Source organism: Melanerpes formicivorus, unplaced genomic scaffold, assembly GCF_026170545.1.
Source record: "Melanerpes formicivorus ecotype bairdi unplaced genomic scaffold, bMelFor1.0.p_v2 SCAF_1, whole genome shotgun sequence".
NCBI classification, from domain to species: Eukaryota; Metazoa; Chordata; class Aves; order Piciformes; family Picidae; genus Melanerpes; species Melanerpes formicivorus.
Genome location: NW_027142353.1, coordinates 34,081,346 through 34,101,814, shown reverse-complemented (window position 1 = coordinate 34,101,814; position 20,469 = coordinate 34,081,346). Strand labels below are relative to the sequence as shown.

The 20,469-nt window shown below is 51.7% G+C and overlaps 1 protein-coding gene across 1 annotated transcript in view; it reads right to left on the bottom strand.

Moving 5' to 3' along the window:
* The window catches only part of CAPN5 (calpain 5), a 96,012-nt gene extending 76,978 nt beyond the window's left edge, over positions 1 to 19,034 (bottom strand). The window contains exon 1 of the mRNA XM_068139596.1: positions 18,948 to 19,034. The gene's annotated coding sequence lies outside the window, so the exon portion shown is untranslated. The remainder of the gene's footprint in view (positions 1 to 18,947) is intronic.
* Positions 19,035 to 20,469: the final 1,435 nt, after the last annotated feature.

Genomic DNA, 20,469 nt, shown 5'->3' with positions numbered 1-20,469 from the left:
CCAAGCAGCTCCAGCCTTTCTGCCTGCCAAACGTGCCTGGGGGAGGAAAAGGACCAACTCCTTGCCCTGCTCTCCCACCCCACAGTGACTGTCACCTCCACAGCCATCTGGCCTCGCCACAGGGCTGCTCTCACATGAGAGGGTGGAGATGGATTTGAGTTGGGAAGGAAAGGCCAAGCGGAACGAGAAGGGAGAGTGTGCAGGATCAGTTATCCAAATAAATAAATAAACTACCTGGCAAAATGATTAAAAGGAAGGGGCAGGGGGAATGTTCTCAGGGCAGTGCTAAAATTCATTACTCTCTCTAATTTGCAGCATTTCATGCTTACCAGGCTGAACTGCACACCTGCCACATTAACGTGCTCAAGGGCTGCCTAATTACTCTGTGCCTCCTTGTGTCAAGCTCGGAAGCTCCAGGAGCAGAAGAACTGAGGGTTTGGATGCCTGGACAGAATGAACAACCCTGTACCTGCCTGCCTGTGAGCAGGGAGGGGTATCTGCACCCACAGCTCAGAGCAGAGGTGAGTTTTTGGAAACAGAGGTCTGAGCCCAACCTCAGACATCCATGAAGGAGTTAAACAGGAAAGTGTTCTGTTAGAGGATGGAGACAGAGTATGACTCAGGGGTGTTGTGGACTCCCCCTTTTCACTGTCAGTATCATCCAGCTCCTGCCAGCTGGTAACCATCAGGGTTCTGAGCCACTGCATCAGGACAAAGACCTGAAAGTGCTTGCCTTGTTTGGGGCCAAATATTTGCTGAAAAGCTTTTCCTCCCTCCCCACAAACCACTTATCCTTCCTTTCCAGTTTGGAGACTGCTCTACCCCAGCTAGCTGGTGTGGGTTCCCCAAGCTTGTGTTACCACAAGCTGTACCCCAGCCATGAGCAAAGGGCTCCTCGGTTGTAGGTCCTGCAGTTGTCTGCCTCTAGGTCAGACAAAACACTTTGTCTGCAGAGGACAGGATCTGCTGGCTTGTGCTCTCCAGCTCTGCTCTCACTGAACAGGAGATAGCTTTGATATCACATTGCAAAGGATCAGCCAAGGTGAAGATAAAGCAGACACCACAGATGGTTGCCCATGTCCAAGCCTGGTGCACTGTTATGTGGGCAACCCACAACACTGCAGCCCAAAGGCAAAGTGTTCAGAGCAGCCAGACTCTTCCCAAAAAGACCAAAAAGAAAAGAGAACATAAAACAAACAAACAAAACAACCTCACAAGTTATTTAAATCATTTTTGTGGACAGCAAGTTCTGCATGGGACAGCATTGTGCCCTTGTGGCCAAGAGAGCCAATGGGATCCTGGGGTGCAGCAAGAGAAGTGTGGCCAGCAGGCTAGGGGGGTTCTTCTGCCTCTCTACTCTGCCCTGCCTTAGTGTAGACCGTAGCTGCAATCCTATGTCCAGTTCTGGGCTCCCCAGTTCAAGAGAGACAGAGACCTGCTGGAGAGAGTCCAACTGAGATCCACAAGGATGATTAAGGAACTTGAGCATCTGCCCTGTGAAGAGAGACTGAGAGCCCTGGGGCTGTTTAGTGTGGAGAAGACTGAGAGGGGATCTGATCAATGTCTATCAATACCTGAGGGGTGGGTGTCAAGTGGAGGAGGCCAAGTTCTTTTGGGTGGTGCAGAATAATAGGACAAGGAACAATGGATACAAACTTGAACATAGAAGACTTCAGCTCAACATGAGGAGAAACTTCTTTACAGTGAGGGTGACAGAGCCCTGGAACAGGCTGCCCAGGGTGGGCATGGAGTCTGCTTCTCTGGAGGCTTTCCAAACACACCTGGACACATTCCTGTGCAGACTGCCCTGGGAGATGCTGCTCTGGCAGGGGGGTTGGGCTCCATGATCTCTGGAGGTCCCTTCCAACCTCTAACATTCTGTGATTTTTTTCCAGCTTCCTTGGGTCTTTCTTTTGAGAGACATAGGACAACACTAGAGTTGCCCTTCCACCTATCGATAGACAACTTCAGATCAGTGGAGAAAACACTGCTGACACAAGGCCAGATTTATTCACCTTTTCTCCAGTGCCCAGGGATGATGCAGCTGAACTGTGAATCACTCCCTGTACTAGGTAAGTATACTCACACCAGATAAGTGTTCCACACCTCTTACGCAACCTGTCTGTGAAGGAAAAAACCTTTGAGTCCTGGGCTACAACACGGCAGTCCCCATGAAGGGCCATCAGGACCAGCAGCACATGCACCACAGCAGGTCTGAACTGCATTCCCAAAAGCTCTTTCCAGCTCCTAGCTACGCACCTACCCTAACTTTTGATTCAAAGTGGCATGGCCTAGAGCCAGCAGCACCACATAGTATCCTGCATTAGCAACGTCCACAAGGACTGGAAGGTGAAGCCACACTGATGAAAGCTGGAAAACAAGAGATCATTTCTGCTTAAATTGACTGCAGTTAACCAGAGGAGCTAATTCCCATGGGAAGTCATAGGTAGCTCATTTCCAGATGTTGCTGAGCAGAGCTGGATGTGTTTCCAGAGCAGATGCTTTAGCCAACATGCAGAGTACAGAGCATTTACAGCTGTTCCTTGCCAAAACAAGACTGCTGAAGAGGTCTTGAGGTGTTTGGGGCTCCATCCCTGGAGATACTCAAGGTGAAGCTCTAGAGGGCTCTGGGCAACCTGATCTAGTTGAGGATGTCCCTGCTGACTGCAGAAGGGGTTGGACTAGATGACCTTTGGAGGTCCCTTCTAACCCAGTCCATTCTACGATTCTCTAAGAACAGAAGATTGAATGCTTCTTTCTGACCTTTCTCTCTCCACTTTCTCCAGTGGTACAGGATCACAGAACACATTGGGTTGAAAGGGACCCTTGAAGGTCATCTTGTCCAACTCCCTTGCAGTAAGCAGGGACAACTCCAATTAGATCAGGTTACTCAGGGCTTCATCAAGTTTGACCTTGAATGTGCCCAGGAAAGGGGCCTCCACCACATCTCTGAAGTGTCCCTGCCACGGATTGGAACTGGATGATCCTTGAGGTCCCTTCCAATCATAACAATTCTATGATTCTAACCTGTTCAGGTATTTCACCAACCTCAGTGTGAAGAACTTCTGTTATCATCATGCATCTCTCTTCTCATCTAAGAGTTAAAAACTCTCCTAGGCTGAAGGCAAACCAACCATTGTTACTATCAATTATGCTTATACCAAGCTCTGAGTTTTGTTAGTGGTTTGCTGCAGCACAGCTAGGGTTGGAATCCAGACCCCTGACCATAGCATACTTCAGCCAGAGTGTTAATCTCATGTGGATGCACATGGGCACAAGCTGTCCCCCCTCAAAATCTCACTGTAGTGAGTTTAGTCTCCAAAAACACTCCTGGTGGGGTTAGAGGCTGCTTGTTCCAAGTGAGTAAACCCACCACAGTGATAAGGCTCTTTGAAAGCACATTATCATAGAATTAGAGAATGGTTTGGGTTGGAAGTGACCTCCAAAGATCATCTAGTCCAACCCCCTCCACAGTCAGCAGGGGCATCCTCAACCAGATCAGATGCTCAGAGCCTTGTCAAGCCTCACCTTGAATATCTCCAGGGATGTGCCCTCAACTACCTCCCTGGGCAACCTGCTCCAATGTTCCACCACCCCACAGCAAATTCTCCCTGGAGATACCTCCTGATCTGTTCTCCACTGCAGGGATCTTGGCCCCTTCTGCAAAGCTCTCTGAGACCTGGGTCTTCCTGCAAAACCCTCAAGGTAAAAAAGCAATTTTTCATGAAAAAGGGCATTTGCAGCACAACCAGGGAAGGGGCCAGGGTCACTCAGCTTTGCAGGAAATCAACACAAGGTGACTCTGTGTCATCAAAACCGGCTGGCAACTTCTGCACAGAATCAAGTGAAGATAAGCTGTCACATTTTGGAGGATGTTTCCAGCAATGCATGGTGATTTTTATCATCCTTGCTTTATTTCCTGTTATTTTTCCCCAGCACATTGCTCTTTTGTCACTTAACAGCTCAAGATGAAAGACACAGAAGGCGAGGGCAAGTCTCCTTCCCCTTCTGCTCTCCCTCCAAGCAAACACCAGGAGCAAGGAAAAAGCAAAGCCAAAGCTCAGAGGTTTGCCACTGCTGGGAGTATCTGTCACCACCCTACACACCAGCAGTTTGCACCCATGAGCACACCCTTAGAGGCCCCTTGCTAAGAAGGGACTGATGGGTTTGCATGGGAGTGCAGAGTTCAGTCTGCCCTTTCTGGGAAGGCTGAGGTTAAGAGGAGCATCTAGACACAGAATCATAGAACAGTCCAGGCTGGAAGGGACCTCCAGAGGTCATCTCATCCAACCTCCCTGCAGTCAGGAGGGACATCCCCAACTAGATCAGGTTGCACAGAGCCCTGTCAAGCCTCACCTTGAATATCTCCAGGGAAGGGGCATCAACCACCTCCCTGGGCAACCTGTTCCAGTGTTCCACCACCCTCATGGTAAAGAACTTGTTCCTAACATCCAATCTGAATCTGCTTTTCCCCAGTTTGAAGCCATTGCCCCTTGTCCTGTCACTGCAGGCCTTTGTAAACAGTCTCTCTCCATTCTTCTTGTAGGCCTGCTTCAGGTATGGAAAGCTGCTATTAGGTCTCCCCAGAGCCTCCTCTTCTCCAGGCTGAACACCCCCAGCTCCCTCAGCCTGTCCTCATAGCAGGGGTGCTCCAACTCCCTGATCATTCTTGTGGCCCTCCTCTGGACCTGCTCCCTCAGGTCCATGTCCTTCCTGTATTGAGGTCTCCAGACCTGGACACAGTACTCCAGATGAGGTCTCACCAGAGCAGATCAAAGTGTCAGAATCTCCCTGAATCTGCTGGCAACGCTGCTTTTGATGCAGCCCTGGATGTGATTTCCCTCTGTGCTGCAAGCTCACACTGTCTGCACATGTCCAGCTTCTCATCCATCATCACCCCCAAATCATTTTCCACAGGGCTGCTTTCTATCACCTCCTCCCCCAGTCTGTATTGATAGTGAGGACTGTTCCAGCCCAGGTGCAGAACACTGCAGTTGCATCCTTGGATGCCTGTCTCCTGCAGGAACCAGCCAGGTGTGATAGCCAGGAGTTCCCTTACACTTGGATAACTCACACCAGGAACGACTTTGGCCTGGGGAGTTCCTCATTCCTTGCAGATGAGTCACTGTTTGCAAACAGAATCATAGAATCACTGAATTGCTTAGGTTAGAAAAGACCTCTAAGATAAAGTCCTGCCATCAAGGAGCTGCAGGAAGGAAGGGCAGCCCTGCTCTCTAATAACCCTGCGTTGGTGGCAAGCTCTGCCTGGCCAGAGTGTTGCACACCAAATGTGTTTGTGACACCAGCCAGCCAAGTCATTCTTCTCCACACAGAAGCTGTGGTCAGATGGGACCAGGACATATGCCTGAAGGCATCCTGGCTCAGGCAGCAGTAAGAAGCTCAAAACGAAGCTGGTGGCAGCATAACCCCCACTGGATCAGTAAATGTAGGAGGCTGAGCAGACACAGGAGTAGCAGGACACAACAAAAGATAGCAGAAGGATAGACCCAAAAGCAGTGGGAAAAGGAAGGTTGTAACATGGCACCAGGCAGCCTGCCTTGGCTGAGGGTAGCAGAGAGCAGCTGATGAGTCACCACTCAGGGTCCAGTTCATCCCAACCCACTCCTGGTTTTTGGGGAGAACAGAGAGCTCAGATTTGGGTACCCCTCAGAGAATCCTCAGGTGCTGTTCAAGCCCTAAGTCAACCTTACTGTGGCAGATACAAGGTATATCAAGATACAAGGCTTGTTGTCCAGGCCACTGCAGGGTTAAAAACCTTTCTGGATCAGCAGAGGTTGCAGGACAAGCACCACAAGGTGAATTAATGAGCTCTGCCAATGCCCAGCCCTTGGAGACAGCCATTGCTTGGCTAACCTCCACACATCAGCACCCTGACCATGACCCTGGTTAATGATTGCAAGGAGCAGCACAGAGCACCAGGAACAAGGAAGCACTCAGGAATCACAGAAACTTTCAGGCTGGAAAAGACCCTCAGGATCACCAAGTCCAACCCAGATCCCTACTCTACAAGGGTCACCCCTAAACTATAGCCCCAAGCACCACATCCAAACCACCCTGAAACATATTCAAGGTTGGTAACTCAACCACCTCCCTTCCCAGCACATTCCAGAGCCTGACCACTCTGGCTGGAAAAAAATGTTTCCTACTGTCCAGTCTAAACCTACCCAGTGGCAGCTTGAGGCCATTCCCTTCTGTTCTATCACTAATTACCTGTGAGAAGAGACCAGCAGCAGCCTCTCCACAATGGCCTTTCAGGTAGTTGTAGACAGCAATGAGGTCTCCCCTCAGCCTTCTCTATTCCAAACTAACCATCCACAGCTCCTTCAGTTGCTCTCCATAAGATTTATCTGCTCTCCTCCAGATTTATTCACAGCTTCCTTGCCCTCCTCTGCAGGGGCTCCAGCACCTCCACGTCTCTCCTGTATTGAGGTGCTCAAAACAACACTCGAGGTGTGGCCTCACCAGAGCTGAGTACAAGGGGACAAGGAGCTCACTCAGGAGCCCTGGAGCTTCCAAACAACCAACTTCCTAACAACAAAACCCATCTCTAGGGCTGCCCTGGGTTTATAAACTGCTGCCAGAGCCAGAATGAAGTAGTACAGTGACATGGGGCTGGTATCATCTACCAAGGCCTAAGTTCAAAGATGGCATGGCTTACACAGAGCAGGTTGTCAGCCTAGGAAGAGCAGAGTTGAGCATGCAGAATCCAGCCACCTCCATCTGTGACTGTCCAGCCACGTGGACCTTCCCTGAGATGCCTGGGGAGGTGGTGGAGCCACCATCATTGGAGGTGTTCAGGAGGAGACTTGACAGGGTGCTTGGTTGCATGGGTTAGTTGATTAGGTGGTGCTGGATGACAGGTTGGATGCAATGATCTTGAAGGTCTCTTCCAACCTGGTTTATTCTGTTCTATTCTATTCTATCCCAAGAGGGTTGTCACCCTACATGGGCATCACATTCAACACAGATCCCTTGCCCCCATGAGGTTATAGGAGCTCTGTGCCCTTCACAGCATCCATTCTGATCACTTCTTTTTTTGTTCATTCTAATTAAGAGTTAAGCATTATGTTTTGAAATGATGCTATCTTTGTAGGTCTGGAACAAAGATGTTGCTATTATTTATTCAGGGCTTCCAATTGAATGTCTGGACCAGCTCCTTTTCATTCTAGTCACACTGACTCCACTGGAAGTCTTGCACCACATCAGTATACTCATGCTGGTTCTCTTGCCAGCTGGGTGAAAACATTATGGTCTAAAGCCAGGCTTGGACCTCTGTGGATGGAGGGAAGGACAGAAGAGTCACAGGGCATCGCTTGAAGTAGAATCATAACATCAACCAGGTTGGAAAAGACCTCGGAGATCATCAAGTCCAACCTATTATCTAATACCTAACACCCCTGACAACTAAACCATGGCTCCAAGTGCCACATCCAATCCTTTCTTGAACACCTCCAGGGACAGTGACTCCACCACCTGCCTGGGCAGCACATCCCAATGGCCAATTATTCTTTCTGGGAAGAACTTTCTCCTCACCTCCAGCCTAAACTTCCCCTGGTGCAGCTTGAGACTGTGTCCTCTTGTTCTGGTGCTGGTTGCCTGGGAGAAGAGACCAACCCCCCACCTGGCTACAACCTCCTTTCAGGTAGTTGTGGACAGCCATAAGGTCTCCCCTGAGCCTCCTCTTCTCCAGGCTAAACAAGGCCCCTCCCCAGCCTTGTTGCCCTCCTCTGGACATGTTCAAGTGTCTCAATGTCCTTCTTAAACTGAGGGGCCCAGAACTGGACACAGGACTCAAGGTGTGGCCTAACCAGTGCTGAGTACAGGGGCACAATGACTTCCCTGCTCCTGCTGGCCACACTATTCCTAATGCAGGCCAGGATGCCATTGGCCTTCTTGGCCATCTGGGCACACTGCTGGCTCATGTTCAGCCTACTGTCAACCAGTACCCCCAGGTGCCTTTCTGTCTGGCTGCTCTCCAGCCACTCTGACCCCAGAAGTAGCTTAGAGAGCCCTTCTCTTGAGCACTACACATCTCAGAGATGCTTCCTGAAGAGGTTTGGGTTGCCACAAATTCATTCAGGAAACTTATCTATAGCACAGAGGAAATGCAGCACATCTCCATGCAAATGTTCTGCCTTCAGTAGCTGCTGCAGCCTCTGGGATAATTAAAGCAGTTGAACTTCAGAAGATGCAGAGACACGTGTCTGAGGAGCAGGAGAGATAACAGGGCTGCAGCTACTCTGTAGGAGACTAAATCAAGGAAGCTGGATCCTACAGAATCATCCCTCCCAGATTAGCTGGGCTGTTTGTCCCTTTGGATGATCCAGAGCATCCCTCCTGCTGCTTCAGCCCGGATCATACCTCCAATGATGTCCCCAGGGCTATGAGTTTCCTCTCTGTCCCTCACCTTTAACCCCTGCTAAAGGCAGAATCACAGAACCACAGAATTTCATGGGCTGGAAGGGACCTCTAAAGATCATCCAGTCCAACCCCCCTGCCAGAGATCACACAGGAATGCATCCAGGTGGGTTTTGAATATCTCCAGAGAGGGAGACTCCACAACCCCCCTGAGCAGCCTGGTCCAGGGCTCTGTCACCCTCACAGGGAAATTTTTTTTCCTCATATTTACATGAAACTTTCCATGCCTCAACCTGCAAGCTCTATCCCCTTAGACACCTGCAGGTACAACTAAGTCCTTCAGGTCTTCAGGCCATGCCAGGAGTCCTTGACCTGCTCCAGTTCAGACCAAGTGAGATCCAAACATCATCTGCAGTTTCAGTCAGTGAGGGCTCACCACTGCTTCTGACACTGGGCTCCACACCTCAGGCTTTGCCCCAGCCCTCTAGCTCCTGGCTCCAAGTCAGGACTCAAACCTCTGCCAAGACAACATCTCCAACTTTGGCTAATACACAAAATTTTAGTGTTTTCTCTTTGCCTGACCTAGACCTGAATAAAAGCACTGAAGCACTCTGCTCCTTGCCTTCTTCCAACTTTGATCCTCCACTTTCAGTTTCCTCCTTTCATCCCCTTCCTGAGCTCCACATCCTAAAACTCCCAAAGCCACATGAGCAAATATCCAGGCCACACCTGGGTACTGCCAGACTTCAGGAGAGCATTCCCCTTGTCTGCAAAACCAGGGAATCAGGCTTGAAAATCAAAGATCTGCTATTTTGGGGATTTAGCTCATTTTTCCTCCCTGCCTTTAATGAGCTCTTCTTTCTGTCTCTCTTCTCAAAGCACTGCAGTCAGTTTTACAGGCTTGTGGCAATTCAAGTTGCTGGTGCTCTTGAAGAGGGAAGGCTCTCTTGGGGTTGATTGGACCACCTCAAACTTGTAAGAACTATTAGAAATCTTTGTTACTGGCTTCACCCTGCTCTTGCAAGCTCAAAGGTCTGAACCTAAGCTCCAGATGGCCAGGATTGAGCTCTCTTGCCATGGAGATGCTTCCAGCTCTTTGTGCCTAGCAGAATCGCAGAACATTTAGGGTTGGGAGGGACCTTGAAAGGCTATCTAGTCTCACCCCCCTGCCAGAGAAGGATCACATAGAGTAGGTCATCAAGACAGGGACCTCCACAATGTGTAGGACATCTTCATGCAGCACACAGCATGACCTTTTGCAGGAGGCCATGCTCTGGTGCAGCGCCCACCTGTGTTTACTTTTGCTTCTCAGCATTCCCATCATGGGAGCAGCTGTCAGGATGTGATGCATCTCCCTATCTCCAGAAACCAAGGCAGGACCTCTGCACCCATCTTGCTCCACACAGTCCTCTGAGGCCTTTCCTGCAGAGGAAGACCCTGGCCTTTGCTAGCCCTTCCTTAACATCCTAAGCTATGCTTTCAGGCAGGCTGCCCAGGTCAAACATACACATCTCCAAAGCCATGAGCACAGAGACCAAAACCCTGCTCCTCATGATGCAGCTCCAGCCTCAGGAGGTTAGAGGCAAAAATCCCAAATCCTTGCTCCTCTGAGAGCAGTCATTGCCCTGTGGAACTCACTCTCCTTCCCCTAAGAGACATCTCCCATATGCTCCTTCCCTACAGCATCACAGTAGACTTCACACAGACAGGACAAAAAAGCAGCCACCTAGGCAGGTCAAGAGATTGCTTCCCAAAGAGGTTTTTCTCTTATTTTGAAGACCACTTTCCTTGCTGCAGCCCAGCATGGCTGGTGCTTGCTCCTGCTGCCATGGCTGGCAGCTAGATCCATCACCCCTGCTCTCATCCCAGCAAAAAACCTCTGTCACCACTCTGAGGTGGGTCCGCCAACTCTGCACCAAGCTGGAGTGGGCACCAGTTTGCCTGCAGGAGGTAGCTCAGGGCATGTTATTGAGAGCAGCCCTGTGGAGAAGGACCTGGGGGGTGCTGGTGGATGAAAAGCTGGACAAGAAATGGCACCAAGTGCTCCCAGCCCAGAAGCCAGCTGTGTCCTGGGCTGCATCCCCAGCAGTGTGGGCAGCAGATGGAGGGAGGGGATTCTGCCCTTTTGCTCTGCTGAGACCCCACCTGCACTGCTGGGGCCAGCTCTGGAGTCCTCAGCTCAGGAGAGACATGGACCTGTTGGAGTGGATCCAGAGGAGGCCACAAAGATGATCAGAGGGCTGGAATTCCTCTGCTGTGAGGCCAGGCTGAGAGAGTCAGGGCTGCTCAGCCTGGAGAAGAGATGGCTCTGGGGAGACCTTGTGGCCTTTCAGTACTTAAAGGGGGCCTGTAAGAAAGATGAGGACAGACTTTTTATCAGGGCCTGTTGTGACAGGACAAAGGGTGATGGTTTTAGACTAAAAAGGGGAGATTCAGGTGAAATAGAAGATATTATTTCCAATGAGGGTGGGGAAACACAGGTCTAGGGTGCCCAGAGAGGTGGTAGAACCTCTATGCCTGGAAACATTCCAGGTCAGGTTGAATGGGGCTCTGAGCAACCTACTCTAGTTGAAGGTGTTGGGTTGGAGCACCTCTCCTATGAGGACAGACTGAGAGAGTTGGGGCTGTTCAGTCTGGAGAGGAGAAGGCTCTGAGGAGACCTTCTTGTGGCCTTCCAGTATTTGAAGGGGGCTACAGGAAAGATGGGGAGGGACTTTAGGGTGTTGGGTGTTTAGGACTAGGGGGAATGGATCCAAGCTAGAGGAGGGGACATTCACGTTGGATGCTAGGAAGATATTCTTCCACATGAGGGTGGTGAGAGACTGGATCAGATTGCCCAGGGAGGTGGTGGAAGCCTCATCCCTGGTTGGGAATCTGATCTAGTGTGAGGTGTCCCTACTGATGCAGGGGGATTGGAAATAGATGATCCTTGGGGTCCCTTCCAACCCTGACAATTCTGTGATTCTCCCCTGTTCACTGCAGGGAGGTTGGACCAGGTGAGCTGTCAAGGTCTCTTCCAACACAAATCCTTCTATGACTATTAATACCAAAGGGCTCTGGAGCAGAGGTTAAGGCTCTTCCTCCTCTCCAGACAAGCATCCTGCTGGAGGTCCTTGCTCCATATCTCCATAGATACCAGGCTGCAGTAGCTCTGAGCTGGAGCAGTGAGTCACAGGGTTCGTACATGACCTACCCCATGCCACAGAAAAGAGTTTCACTTCCTTGCATGGGACAGAAACCTGCTGCAGCCCTGGCCACAACCCCATGTTAGCTGCAATAAATCACTGCTCTCCTGCTCCTGCAGGAAGCCCTGCTGGGCAGCCAAAAGCAAGGCTGGCTGGGCAAGCAGCCAACAAGCACCATTCCCATCCAACACCCACGCAGCAGCGGGTGGCCTGGCTGCTTGCAAAAAGCAGAGCTTGCACCTGCATCTCTTATTAAAGCAAGATTTCCCCTTGCTCCACAGAGAAATCACCTCCCTTAATCATCCTGGAGCAAACCTTACAGCATCTACACATGCTCAGACAACTGGTAGGACCAGCTCTGCAAGGCTTTTTGGAGCAGCAAGTGTGCAAACACTTTGGAGGTAAGCCCTTGCTTAGCAAGGTGTGGCTTGCAAGAAATAAAGCACATCAACCCCAAGGTCTGAACGACGATGACGCTTCCCTCTTCTATAGAAACAGGCTGAGGGCAATGGGGGAACAGCTCAGGATGGGCTAGATGCAACCAGGACCACTTGTATAGTGCACCAGCATGCTGAGTAGCCTCAAACAAGCAGAAATGCAACCTAAGCTAGGCTGAAGGGTGCTCACAGAAGGGAGAGAGGTGAGGGCTGGTCTCTTCTCCCAAGCAACCAGTGACAGAACAAGAAGACACAGTCTCAAGCTGTGCCAGGGGAGGTTTAGGCTGGATGTTAGGAAGAAGTTCTTCCCAGAAAGAGAGATTGGCCATTGGGATGTGCTGCCCAGGGAGGTGGTGGTGTCACCACCCCTGGAAGTGTTTAAAAAGAGCCTGGATGAGGCACTTAGTGCCATGGTTTGGTTGGTTACATGATGTTGGGTGATAGGTTGGACTCGATGATCTCAGAGGTCTTTTCCAACCTGGTTAATTCTGTATTCCTCACCCTTGGAATTCCCTGTGTGAATCACCTGGAGACAGAACAAAAACTCAGCAGCCACATCAAAAATACAGTGTGTGCAGAGGGGAAAGCATTTTGGGGGCAAAAGTGTCCTGGTTTAAGGGAAGGCCAGGTAGGAGCAGAGCTGGAGCCTTGCCCTTTTACACCTGATGATTAGAAAGGCCTGCTGCCTGTCTTGCACCTCTGTAGGAATAAATATTCCATGTTCCCTTCCTTGATGGGACTACTGTAGCCCTGCCATGGGTTGCTGCAGTTGTTTTTGATTAGTTATGGACAGATGACATGATCAGCCTGGAAGGAACAAACCAGGCTTGCAGCCTCCCTCATCCGAGGATGAGCTCCAGCCAGCCAGAGAGGCACCGTGGCCATTAAGCTAAGGAGGTCCTTGCATGGTGGAGAGAAGAATCCCTTTGCCATGTATCATTTTACAGCAGGAGCAGGGAGGGGATTGTCCCCTTGTAGTAGGCTCTGCTGAGGCCACACCTTGAGTATTGTGTCCAGTTTTGGGCACCTCAATACAAGAGAGATGTGGAGGTGCTGGAGCCAGTGCAGAGGAGGGCAAGGAAGCTGTGAAGGGCCTGGAGAATAAATCTGATGAAGAGTGACTGAAGGAGCTGGGGATGGTTAGTATGGAGAAGAGGAGGCTGAGGGGAGACCTCATTGCTGTCTGCAGTTACCTGAAAGGACATTGTGGAGAGGCTGCTGCTGGTCTCTTCTCACAGGTAATTAATGATAGAACAAGAGGGAATGGCCTCAAGCTGCCACTGGGTAGGTTTAGACTGGACAATAGGAAAAAAAATCCCAGCAAGAGTGGTCAGGCTCTGGAATGTGCTGGGCAGGGAGGTGGTTGAGTCCCCAACCCTGGATGTGTTTCAAGGTTGTTTGGATGTGGTGCTTGGAGATGTGGTTTAGGGGTGACCCTTGTAGAGTAGGGTTGTGGCTTGGTCTTGGTGATCCTGAGGGTCTTTTCCAACCTGAATGTTTCTGTGATTTCAGAGCTCCCCAAGAGGGTTGTGCAGCCTCCCAGCATTAAGGTGGTTGGGATGCTTCAGAGTCCCTTCTTCCTTTAACCTACATTCATGACCGACTTGAAACGACAGAACATGATGGAGCTGAGAGGATGCTCAGCTGGCTGGTGGGAGGACTAAAACTGGTCATTTTTTGCACAAGGGCAAACCAAGGTGCAGGGAGCACTTTTCTGGGCTGGAAGAATCTTTTAAGGTAAAATGAGTCAGAACCTTACTGAATTGGGACATAACCCCGGAGCACATGAAAGCTGCCTACGGGATGCTGAGCAGGCAGGGGGTGAGGAGCTCAGTCCACCCCCTTCTGAAGGGCTGGAGCAGGCCCAAAGGAGCTGGATCTCTGACCTACATGCTGCAAAGCCAGAGGGCTCCCAACACGGCTTTGCAGGGCATCATCTGTCACACCTCCAGCCCAGGAGAGTCCCCAAGGCATGAAGAGCTGCAGTACTGGCTGGAAACTAATATACTGTGCAGAAAAGCAAAAAGCTCTTGAAGCTTCAGGTGAACCTGCTTTGGCATGGGGGTTGGACTCAATCTCCAGAGTTCACTCCCAGCCCCTACTATCCTGTGATTCTGTGAAGCCTCCCCTGACCGCGACCACAAAGGAGGATCTGGAGGTGCTGGAGTGTGTCCAGAGAAGGGCCACAAGGATGAGCAGAGGGCTGGAGCTTCTCTCCTATGATGACAGGCTGAGAGAGTTGGGGTTGTTCAGTCTGGAGAAGAGAAGGCTCCGAGGACAACTTATTGTGACCTTCCAGTATCTGAAGGGGGCTACAAGAAAGCTGGGGAGGGACTTTTTAGGGTGTCAGGGAGTGATAGGACTGGGGGGAATGGAGCAAAACTAGAAATTGGTAGCTTCAGATTGGGTGTTAGGAAGAAGTTCTTCCCCATGAGGGTGGTGAGACACTGGAACAGGTTGCCCAGGGAGGTGGTGGAAGCCTCACCCCTGGAGGTTTTTGCAGCCAGGCTGGATGTGGCTGTGAGCAACCTGCTCTAGTGTGAGGTGTCCCTGGCCATGGCAGTGGGGTTGGAACTAGATGGTTCTTGAGGTCCTTTCTAACCAAAAGAATTCTATGATTTACCCACACACACAGAGTGAGTGAAAAGCTTCAGTGGCAACCATTCCTATTTCCACCATGATCTCAAGAAGTTACCCCCAATGCTGAGGCACTTACCCTACAGGATAAGCCCATTCAGCAGGAATAACCCATGGATGAAATGGCTCCACAGCATGAAGCAGGGAGCTAAGAGCAGGGGAAGGGTTAATGCTGCAGCCAGAAAGATGCTCGACTGGTGAAAAAAATAGCAGCCCCCATGAAGCTAATGGGTCTGTGTCCATTTTCTGCAGTGTCTGGAGCCTGCCCCTTTCTCCCTGGGTAATCAACTGGAAGTGAGCAGGGCTGGAGTAATCACCGCACCTCATTCCCCAACCCTGATGCTGCCTGCAGGGCCAGGAGAGAGGTGCACTGCCTGGTCCAAAGCAGGTCACCACAAGCCTGACATTGAGCATTTGTCCTCCAGCAGCTGCTCAGAAGAGCAGGTGAAGGCTCAGGCATGGAGATAGCAGCAAAATAAACAGGACCCAAGCGTGCCCCACGACCCCACGGTGTGAGCAAAGGGCCGGCAGACACCTCTCCACAGGCCGAGACCCTCCTGCTGCTGTGGAAGGGGTTTCACCTCTGGCCATCACAGAGAAAAAGAGTTGATACTGCCAGAGACTACAGAGGAGGAGGAAGGAGAGTGCCCAATCCCAGCCCTCCAGGCACAGCTGCATCCTTTTCTTTCTCCATGTATTTAACCTGCTGCTGCCCTGCTCAGAGTAAGTGTTAGGAGAGCTCTTGGCACATCTGGACTGGCCAACATTATCCAGGAATGAATACAGAAGCCTGAGCAGATTTAGAGGATGCACCCCTTCCCAGTGTCATCACAGCCCAGCACAAACACCATCTAAATCTCCTCTTGAGATCAGAGCCAAAGCCCTTCTTAAAGCTTTGTTATTAATCTGTGCAGGGACCAGGGAAGGGAGGGATGGATTAGAGGCGGGGGTGTGGGGTGTGTTTGTTTTGGGGCTTTTTTCTGAGGCATAATCAAAGACAAAAAAATCATCTCAGTGACATGGCTGGGCTTCACCTGCTTCAAGCCTGGTCTGGTCCTGCATCAGGCAGATGGTGAGAGCTGCTCAGCTAACACAGCCCTTCCTAAAGGAGATACCACTACAGAATGGCTGGACCAGAGAGTCCTAGCATCCAACATCCCCAGCCCCCAAATCGTCTTTATACCACACTCAAGCACCTCAGAGGAGAGATGATCTACCCTAGCCCTCACTCTCCTACCTCCTCCAATAAAGTGCAGATGCAGAGCCTCTAGATAAGCCTCCCAAGCTAAACTGAATGAATTCACACCCATTCTCATCCCCCCTCCCCCCCCCCCCACCAACCACACACACACATCAGCACTGTCTTCCAGTTGAAATAGCTCTTCTGCCTCCCTGGTGTCCACCCCTTGGATGTATTTATAGGCACATCTCTTCTCTTTGTTTCTTTGGGTTTTTATAGCCTCCCATTTAACAGCTCTCCATCCCTCTGATCAGCCTCACAGCCCTGTTTCCCTGCACCTGCTCTGGGCTGACTTAATCCCTCTCAAGCACCAGCTCTCACAGCCTGGTCCTTCCACGTTAACTCTTCCATACCCTTGTCCCACCAACACCCTTTGCGTAGTCTCTCTCCTCTGCAACCCTCCCAGAAGCACCTGGGGACCCCCAGGCTTGGCCACACTAACATGATTCGACTGCCAAAGGTAGCACAAAGCCCCACTGCACGGCCTGGCACAGGTCCTAGGGGACATCTCCACACCCTGCAATTCATCCTTCTGGTCAGCCAGTTCCCTCTAGCAGAGCATCTCCTCCACCCTGTGAAGACAGTGCCTCTGAGCTTGGTTTTGCAGGCAAGGCTTGGCAGGAAAAAATGAGAACGAGCTCAGATCTTTCCTTAAAGGCTTTAAGCAGATTTTGGCTCTCCTGCATGGGGTTGATGGATCTGGAGGTGCCCTTTCCCACCTCCCCCAGGAGAAGCCTTTTCCACTGACACACTCCCACAGGCACTAAGTGTGTAAAGCCCAGGCAAGTTCAGATAAAAGAGATCTCTGGCATCCCCTTTGCCTAAAACCAAGGTCACAGCTGCAGGTCAGTCCAACAGAGTCACCTTTGGTACCAGTGGTAGGTTTCCACCTCCTTCCACCCTGGGGGCTTGAGGGTGCCCATCTCCATGGGCATTCATCAGCAGCCGAAAGAGCTCCCTTGAACAGAGAAGGTAGGGAGCAGACAGCAGCTGAGCAGGGATTTTGCTGGGCTTCAGCCCATACCAAGGCCCCACCTAAGTCATTTCTTGCCAAAACAGGCAAGGATGGGATGCTGGTGGCAGAGAGAAGGGTTGGACTTGGCTCTGCCACAAACCTCCTAAGTGCCTTGGTCACACCACTTTGCCCCTCTATGTGTGTCACCACTTTGCAGAGAGGATTACTGCTTCTGAGTGTCTCATGGGGTATCCCTAGGACGTGACAAAGGGGTTTGACTTCTACTCTGAGCTGGGCCTGCTACAGCACTCCCCAGATCCTGCTTTGCCTTTCACTGATGCCTTGATCCTTAGTTCTGCTGCCAATGAGAAAGTTCTTCCCAACCAATTCTGGCACGTGGCTCCTGGCAGGCACCAGACATTGAGCAAGGCACCAACACAGCAGTGTTTGTACACACAACCCCCTCACCAGGGGGAGATTTTTGCCTCACATCCAACTCCCAGTGGTGGAAGGTCTCTCAAAAAGCATCCCTCAGTCTCTCTTGGGTAGGACAACCCTCCTGCTTGGTTCATGAGCTGGGGCTAAGCCCCAGGAGGTTCATGTTTAAGAATTACTTAAATAAATAGGAGGCAGCTGATGTTCCAGAAAGGGCAGAGAGGAAATAGATCACACCAGGAGGGATGTGCCTGTGGATGTTGCATGGAGCAGTCGTCCCCCCTAGTCCTTGCAGCCCCAATGACGTTCCCAGCAGGTGATACCTTCTCTCAGCTGCATCCCTAAACTTGTCCCACTTCAATTCCTTGCTGCCCAGAGCAGTGTGGCCAGACAGGTTCCCTGCATCTGTCTTGGGCTACTACTATCCACGTGTTGAGTGAGAGGTGGGAGATGCAGCTACAGGGTCCCTGCCCTGCCCTCAAAATAGCACACCACCAGCTCAGCACACCTGGACACCACCAGGCTGAGCCTGGGAGGGTGACCTGAGCCCTCCTGCCCCCCTCCCCAAGATGTGAGAATGGATGGAGATGGAAGGTGTCCCAGAGACAGGCTGCGGCATAGTCCTTGCTGGCTGCAGCAAGAAAAGCAGCTGAGGATTGAAGATCCCTCAGTTACCCACCACGTTTGCTGCCTGGCTTGCCTCTCTGTTTGCCACATCTGTCCATGCTCTCCACCAAAGCTCAGAGCTCACACAGCATCCAGGCAGACATGTAATGGGAATAAATATTAGGGAATAAACCCAAGCATCGAACCCGAGTGGATCTGCAGGGCCCAGGCAAGCAGCTCATGCTCTGCTGGCAGCTACCAGAGTGGAAGGTAAGAGATGGAGGACCACTTCTGGTGGGACACCCTCTGCTAAAAAGCATCAGGCTGCTTTCTCAGCTCTAAAACAGCACCTTCCAGGGCAGGAAGAAACAGTGAAAGGGATGCTGCTTCCCAGCCCCGGGGTATGGGAAATCCAGATTCACATCCCTGCCTGGAAACACCAAAAGACATCAGCCTCCTGCACCTCAGCAGCCGCCACAGGAACAGGAGCCCTCTCTTGCCTTAACTTTCCATGCAACTTTCTAAGAGCCCTTTGGCTTATCCCAGAAATGAAGAAAGAAAAGAAAAGGGGAAAAAAGGAACAAAGGACAACACTGAAGCCTGAGGATTTTTTTTTCCCTATGCAGAAACCCTCCTCCCCAGCCAGAGCCAAGGCCTCGCTGCTGAAAGTTTCTGCCCAGCTTGGCTCCGGTAGCAGAAACAAATCGGACTGGGAGCAGCTGTGGGGGTTTAACCATCCGGGCTGCGACTTCCAGATGCAGCAACCTCGAGCACCCGCACTTCCAGCACCCCCCAAGGCAGCTCTCACATCGGCGCTTCACTAAAGGCAAGGGCAGCAACATACTCCACGCAAGGCAAAGCAGGGAGGGAGGTGGGTGCTTGCTCTGGGCTTTTTTTTTTTGCCCTCAAATCCTCCTACGGATGCAGCTACCCCAAAGCCACAGGTGCCCTGAGCATCTCCCGTGGGGGTGACTGGACCCCAGGACAGGAAGCAGCAGTTCGGGGGGTATGGGGGTGGTGGTGCAGAGACAAACCTCCCCCCCGTCTTCCCCGGGGGCCGGAGCTCTCCTTACCTGCCCGGTGCCGGTTCCAGCGCCCGATACCGGTGGCCGGTGCCGCCGCTCGGGGCACGCCGCTGCCCGCAGCGCTTCGCCTGCCCCCAAGCACCGCCCCGACGGGGCGGGCAGCGCCTGCCGCGCCTGCGCCCGCCACCGGCTCCGGGAACCGGCTCTGGGAAGCCCGAGAGGGACCCCGCGCCGGGAATGGCAACTGGCAGCGGGAATTGGCACCGCGAATGGCAACCAGAACCGGAAATTGGCACTGGGAATGGGGAGCGGTACTGCGAATGGGACTGGGAACTGGCACGGAGAATGGGAATCGGTTGGACTTGATGATCTTGGAGGTCTCTTCCAACCTGGTTGATTCTGTGATTCTATGATACAGGGAACCGGCACTGGGAGTGGGAACTGACACCCCTGGGAACTGGGGTCAACACTGGGAATTGGGAACGAGAACCGGTACCAAGGACTGGGATCTGGTACCAAGAATGGGAATTGGAATCGGGACCAGGACCTGGCACCGGGAATGGCAATTGATACCTTAGGAACTGGGATTGGCACTGCCCGGGAGTGGGAAACAGGAGAAGCATTGGCTGGTGCAGGTCCAGGGTCTGTGCCTGAGACTTGGAACCAGTCTGGTGAACTGGGAATCCCACTGGGAACCAGGATCAGGGACTGGCATGGTCCAGGCACTGAGACCTGGGAAATGGGCCCAGCAGCAGCAACAGAGGCTGGCAGCACCCAGATGGGGAACTGGGGCTGCCCAAGGACCAGCATCACTAGCTGGGTACTGGGAACCAGGACCAGCACCTGGATCCCCTAGACTCTGCCATCAGCCACAGGGACCCCCTAGACCCTGGCACTTTGACCAGTACAAGGACTAGCACTGCCCTGCCACCAAACAGAGTCACTGAAGCATAGAATTGGTTAGGTTGGAGAAGACCTTGTAAGATCATCAAGTCCAAGCCATCTGTCATGGGCAGCTGTGATTTGTTGCTCTCCTTGACACAGAAGCTTTATTGGCAGCATTCAGGGTTTATTATAAAAGAGACCAAAAAGAGGTGGTGAGGGAATCACAGAACTCTCACAGAACTGTCAGCATTGGACCTCAAGAATCATCTAGGTCCAACCCCCTTGCCATGGGCAGGGACACCTCACATTAGGTCAGGTTGTTCTGAGCCATATCCAGCCTGGCCTTAAAAACCTCCAAGGATGAGGCTTCCACCACCTCCCTGGGCAGTCAGGGAAGGACATTTAAAGAAAAATAGTTGTACATTCCCAGGAAAAACTTTTCACACTCAAAGTTCTGGGTGATCAGACTCCTTCAGACAACAAAACACCCCAGGGCTAAGGGTTAGCTGCAGCCTGCCAGCCACAGAAGGCAGGCTTTAGGACATCTGCTTGTCACATTTGCAATAATGCAGTGAAATTTGGGTGATAAAATCAGAAAGGAGGCTGTGCCTGGAGCAGAGTTGGTCTGGCACAAGCTACTTTTCCCACCAAGATCGTAGAATAGTCTGGGTTGGAAGGGACCTCC